General features: G+C 42.5%; 1 long non-coding RNA gene across 2 annotated transcripts in view; it reads left to right on the top strand.

Annotated features, from left to right (window-relative positions):
- LOC103271355 overlaps window positions 1-1,300 on the top strand; it is a 10,456-nt gene extending 9,156 nt beyond the window's left edge. For both annotated transcript variants that reach the window (XR_505043.2, XR_505044.2), the window contains exon 5: window positions 848-1,300. This is a non-coding gene — a long non-coding RNA (uncharacterized LOC103271355). The remainder of the gene's footprint in view (window positions 1-847) is intronic.
- The last annotated feature ends 5,324 nt before the right edge of the window (window positions 1,301-6,624 follow it).

Here is a 6,624-nt window from a genome sequence, read left to right as displayed (position 1 = left end):
AAAAAAAAAAAAAAAAAAAAAAAGGAATAGGAAAAACTTAAATGGTAAAGGTGAGTAGGGAACCATCATTAATAAGCACTACCCCTGGCACCTGTCTGTAATTTCACTTGCTGGGTTGAAAGAAGCTAGCTAGTGTCAATGGGGCTTTTTACACTGAGATTTTGGATCATGTCTCAAATTTCAGTCAAGAGAACAAAACTCAGGAGGGATAAATTTTGCAAGCCCCAAAGGGCCACAAAAAGGTGGCTAAGTGCCTAGAAATTCACACAAAGGAAAACAACATGGTAAGAGCAACTAATTAAGAACATAAAAAGAGTGATAATGACTTCTGTGAATTGTTGCTTAATGAACAGCTCCAGTTAATGAACCTGTCAATATACTCTTAGAAAACAATTTCACTGAATCAACAAAGCTTGTAATACTTTAAAAAATCTCTGCATAGCAACCTCTTTCTCCTTACTGCTATTTAGGAATACTTTTTCCCCCAATATAATAATAATAGAAATAAAATAACACAATAGGAATACCTTTAATGAGCCAACTCGCTGGGTTACAAATTTGTCAATTCAGTAGCCTAAGGGTTCAAAGGAGTCCCTCTTACTTGTCTGGCCTTCTGTGTCCTCTAGTAAAGGCCCTTTGAGGTGTGAGAATGTTCTGTGCTGCTTCTTAGAACAGTTTTAGATTTATAGAAAAGGTGAGAAGATGGCACAAAGAGTTTCTACCACTGTACAACTAATAGTATGGTTGTCACAATTAATGGACTACTATCAGTACATTAGTTTAGACTAAAGTCCATACTTAGTTCAGATTTCCTTATTTTTTACCTAATATTCTTTGTTTTTTCCAGGATCCCATTGCGGAAACTACATTCCATTTATTCATGTCTTCATGGGCGGCCCCCCTTTGCTGTGACAACTTCTTAGACTTGTTTTTAATGATCTGACAGTTTCAAAGAATCCTGTTCAAGTATTTTGTAGAAAGTCCCTCAATTGGGGTTGAGTTTCGCTCATGGGTTTATGGACTTTTGGGAGGAAGAGCATTCTCATGTATCATAGGAACATGACTATCCACGTGACTTATAATTGGATGTTAACCTTGATCACTTGGCCAGGTTTCTCCACTGTAATTATTCCTCCCCCCCTTCCATACTGTATCCTTTGGAATGAACTCCCTAGGCCCACTCCACACTTGAATGGAAATTTGTGCTGTCCTGGAAGGTAGAATATCTACATAAGTTATTTGTAATTATTCTGAAAGAAATTTTTCTTCTCACATTTATTAAATTTGTTTATACCACTAAGGACTCATGGATATTTATTTTGTATTTTGGTTATGATCCAATAATGCTTTGTTTTATTCAGAGTGTTCCAACTTTGATTATCGAGGTCTCAGTTGGCCCTATGGGGATATTCTCATAAATATTTTACATTCTTTTGATGTTCTCATAATTGGCTTTTTTGTTTGCTTCTGAATACTTCCTCACTTTATGGCACTATAAGAATGCTTCAGACTCACTTTTTTTTTTTTTTTTTTTGAGATGGAGTCTCAGTCGCTCAGACTGGAGTACAGTGGCCGCTTCTGGCCACCGCAGCCTCGACCTGCTGGGCTCTGGTGATCCTTCCACCTCAGCCTTCCAAGTAGCTGGAACTACAGGCACATGCTACCAACGCCTCAGCCAAGTTGCTGAGGCGGGTCTCGAACCTGTGGGCTCAAGCAATTCACTCACCTCGGCCTCCCAAAGCACGGGATTACAGGCTAAGCCACCAAGCCTGGCCCAGACTCACTTTTGTATATTGTCTACCCCCACCTAAGAATTAGCTTTCTCCAAAAAACCCTGGTTCTCTTTTTTTGAGTAGGAGTCTTGCTGCTGCTCAGGCTGGAGTGTAGCTGGAACCATGGGTGTGGGCCACTACATCCAACTAGTGTTTGATTTATTGTACAGATGAGGTCTCACCAAGTTGCCCAGGCTGGTCTCAAACCCTTGGGTTCAGATAATCCTCTCACCTGTACCTCCCAAAGGGCTGGGATTACAGGCTTGTGCCACTGCGCCTGGCCAATTTTTTTTTTGTGTGTGTGTGAATCAGGGTCTCTGTTGCTCGGGCTAGAGTACCCTGGCATGCTCTTGAGAGTCAGGGCTCACTGCAACCTTGAACTTTTGGGCTTAGGTGATCCTTCCACCTCAACATTCCTAGTAGCTGGGACTACAGGCGTGTACCACCACCCCTGAGTCATTCTTTTGATTCTATTTTTAGAGACAAAGTTTTGTTATTTTGCTCAGGCTGCCAGTTACTAATCTTGCCAGAAGATGGGTGATTTAACTCATACCCTTTTTGTTGGGTTTATGGCTTTTGTTAACAAAACTGCTAGATGTTGGGAACCAATGATGAACTAGACAGTCCTTGCTCATGTCAAGCCTTGGACAATCTAGCCTTAGCTTGCTCATCCCCTCACCTTTATCACCCTCAGAGGCCCTTGTTGGCCACACTAGTTTGGATTAGTCCTTGGTGAGCCTCTTGCCAGTTGGTTTCTGCACATACTGTTTAGCCTTTCTGTTTTTGTCTTCTTAATGTATGTTTTGAGATCTCAGCTCAGTCAGCACTTCTGCGGGAAATGTGCCTTCCCTAATTGACTGAGCACCTGTTATGTTTATCATAGTACTATGTTTTATTTTTTTACCGCACTGTTTTACCACAGATGCCATGTAAGAGTCCTTTGTAAAGGTATTATTCACAAGCTCCTAAAGGTTTACCTCACTCTCGTTACTCAGAAGTCTTAGTTATACTGACAGCTGACTAAAGAGTATGTGTGTCATGTACCCAAAATAGTTTAAGACCATAGGAATATGCTTTTTGGTAATAACTCATAAGTGAGGATAACAAGACTGCAGTTTTTGTTCTTGTAAGTTTTTGGACATGAAAACAAAGGTATCAGGTTATAAAATAATTTGCTAGTAGACCCTAAAGATATAACCTAGTGCATCATTTTTTGAAACTGAATGTAGCTCTAAACATTAAATGAAAATACAGATTTCCACAGGATTACTATTTATTTTTTAATTTTTATTCATTTATTATTCTTTTCTTTTATTTTTTTTGAGTTGGAGTCTCACTCGGTCGCCCAGACTGGAGTGCAGTGGCCGCTCCCGACCACCGCAGCCTCGACCTGCTGGGCTCTGGCGATCCTTCCGCCTCAGCCTTCTGAGTAGCCGGAACTACAGGCATGCACTACCACGCCCGACTGATTTTTTGATTTATTGTAGAGATGAGGTCTCACTGCCCAGGTGGGTCTCAAACCCGTGGGCTTGGGCAATCCACTCACCTCAGCCTCCCAAAGGCGCAGGATTATAGGCTGAGTCACCAAGCCCGGCTTATTTTATTTTTTGAGTTGGAGTCTCACTCTCATCGAGACTGGAGTGCAGTGGCTGCTCCCGGCCACCGCAGCCTCGACCTGCTGGGCTAGGGCGATCCTTCTGCCTCAGCCTTCCAAGGAGCTGGAACTACAGGCACGCGCTACCACGCCCGGATAATTTTTTTGATCTATTGTAGACATGAGGTCTCGCCAAGTTGCCCAGGCAGGTCTGAAACCCACGGACTCCGGCAATCTACTCACCTCGGCCTCCCAAAGCACTGGGATTACAGGCTGAGCCACCAAGCCCGGCCAGGATTGCTATTTAAATCAGAGATGTGTTAAATATTTGTGGGCTTTCGTTACTGTTTTTGGTAAGCTGTAAATATCCTTATACTTAAGGAAACATCTTTGTGTGTAAATTAACTTGCAGAACCTCTTACTAGCAGGCATACTGACAAGTAGCTGCCAGGATAAAACTTAAAATAAGATTTAAATACATAATTTTAACATACTTATTACTTTGGGGTCCTATTAAAAGGAAAGCTCTTTGAATCTATGATTTTGTCATATTAAGGTACTCATGTAAGTATGCCTTGGTACATGTGACACTATACAATATTGACACCATTTACTACATGTTGACCACGTGTCACGTAAATTCTTTTTTTTTTGAGTTGGAATTACACTCAGTCACCCAGCCTGTAGTACAGTGACACACTCAAGGCTACCACAATCTTGACTTGCTGGGCTCAGGTGATCCTGCTTTGGCCTTCCAAGCAGCTGGAACTACACAGGCAGGCGCCATCATGCCCAGCTTTTTTTTTAATTTTAGAGATGAGGTCTCGGCATATTGCCCAGGCTGGTCTCGAATCCATAGGCTCAGGCAATGCTCTCACCTCTCCCTCCCAAATTGCTGGGATTACATGCATGAGTCACCTTGCCTGGCTTGTTAAATTCATTTAACATGCCTCTTAGTCCTGTAAACAGTAACATCCTGAAGGGACTACTGAAATGACTGTCTTCCAGACTCATACCTATTCCAAATGACAAATACATTGTTTCAGACTATCAGCATCTTAGCCACTTTTGTTGTAGTGTGCCTTGGCTTCCTTTTGTCTTCAACAACATAACATATGTAGGAATGGACTTTTTTGCTTGAAAAAGGAGTTGTCCAACCAGGTGTGGTGGCTCATGCCTGTAATCCCAGCACTTTGTGGGGTGGAGGCGAGAGGATTGCCTGAGCCCAGGGGTGCAAGACCTCATCTCTACAATAAATAAAATTAGCCAGGCATGGTAGCATGCGCCTGTATTTCCAGCTACGTGAAAGACTGAAGCAAAAGGATCACCTGAGTCCAGCAGGTTGAGGCTGCGGTGCCCATGAGTGTGTCACCGCCCTCCTGCCTGGGCAACAAAGTGAGACCCCAACTCAAAAAAAGAAATTAAATAAATCAAAGTGCAGGTGAGGTGGCATGCTCCTATATTTCCAACTTCTTGGAAGGCTGAGGTGGAAGGATCCCCTGAGCCCAGCAGGTTGAGGCTGCGGTGGCCATGATTGTGTCACTGCACTCCATCTGGGTTACAGAGTGAGAATGTGACTCAAAAAAGAAAAGGAGTCCTCCATCTACCTCATTCTTCTTGTGAGTAACGTACTTAATTAAGTCTTAGATTTTTAAAACGTCCCCTGGGAAGGACTAAATGGGTCCTGCATACCAACCCCTGTCTGCCTTATGATAGGATTTATCGCATTTTTATTAAAACTCATCAGTGCTTGTCCTATTAAACTATGGACCAGAATATTTTCTTTTTGAGTTAGAGTCTGTGTCGCCCAGGTTGGAGTGTATTGGCATGCTGCTTACGGCCACCCCAGCATCGACCTGCTGAGCCTAGGCCATCCTTCTGTCTCAGCCTTCCGAGTAGATGGAACTACAGGCATGCACCACCATGCCCGGCTAATTTTTTTATTTACTGTAGTGATGAGGTCTCACCAAGTTGCCTAGGCTGATCTCAAACCCCTGGACTCAAGCAATCCTCTTGCCTCGGCCTCCAAAGTACTGGTATTACAGGCTTAAGCTATCGCCCCGGCCAGAATATTTTCAGGCCATTTTAAAATCAAGGATTTACTTAAATTTTTCAAGGGAAGGGATAACGTTGAAGCCCCCTTTTAATTTTGTGTATATAGTGGTATGTACATACTAAATTGAGGGCATAAAGACTCGAACAGATAGATATAAGCCATTATATGATAATGCATAACAAAATCACTTCTAGATTATTTAAAGGATATTTGCAATTGGTTTAAATAAAAATTATATGATCTCCCTGCATGCTAAAAAAAAAAATTGCTAAAATGGTGGAGATTCTAAACTGTTAAAAGCCAGGGTGATGCTTTTATGGGGAAACCTTGATGTGTTTATATTAAAAAGAGAAACTTTTATTCAAAATTACTATATGCCGGGTACAGTGGCTCACTCCTGCAATCCTCATACTTTAGGAGACACAGGTGAGAGGATCGCCTGAGTTCAAGTGTTCAAGACCAGCATGAGCAACTTGGCGATACCTCGTCTATAATAAATCAAAATTGGCCAGGTGTGTTGGTGCACACCAGTGGTTCCAGCTATTTTGAAGGCTGAGGCCGAAAGATCACCTGAGCCCAGCAAGTCTAGGTTGCAGTGGCTGTGAGCCTAGTGAGCGTACAGGACACACCTGTAGTTCTAGCTATTCAAGATACTGAGTCAGGGGGATAGCTTCAGCCCAGGGAGTTGGATGCTGCAGTGAAGTATCATCCTACCACTGTACTCCAGCCTGGGCGTCAGAGTGAGACCCTGTCTCTAAAACGAAAAAAGAGATTAACCCTTTGCAAACAACTTTACCAGTTTTTTGTATTTTCTTTAATACTTTTCCATACAGAATTTTTAGAAAATCTAATAACATTTATCATTTTCCTTTTAGGTATTTTTCATTTCATTTTATTATTTATTTGAGTTAGAATCTCACTCTATCACCCAGACTGGAGTGCAGTGGCATCCTCACAGCCACCACAGCCTCAACCTGCTGGGCTCAGGTGATCCTTCTGCCTCAACCTTCCAAATAGTTGGAATTACAGGTTTTACCACCATGCCTAGCTGGGTTTTTTGTTTGTTTGTTTGTTTGTTTGTTTTGAGTAGGACTCTCACTCTGTTGCTGGAGGGCAGTGGCACACTCCCGGGCCACCACAGCCTTGACCTTCTGGGCTAAGGTGATCCTTCTGCCTCAGCCTTCCAAGTAACTGGAACTACA

This window comes from Carlito syrichta, unplaced genomic scaffold (genome assembly GCF_000164805.1).
Source record: "Carlito syrichta isolate Samal-C Ts95f unplaced genomic scaffold, Tarsius_syrichta-2.0.1 Scaffold311564, whole genome shotgun sequence".
Classification (NCBI taxonomy): Eukaryota; Metazoa; Chordata; class Mammalia; order Primates; family Tarsiidae; genus Carlito; species Carlito syrichta.
Note: the sequence above shows the minus strand (reverse complement) of the source record. Positions and strands in the feature narration are given on the sequence as shown.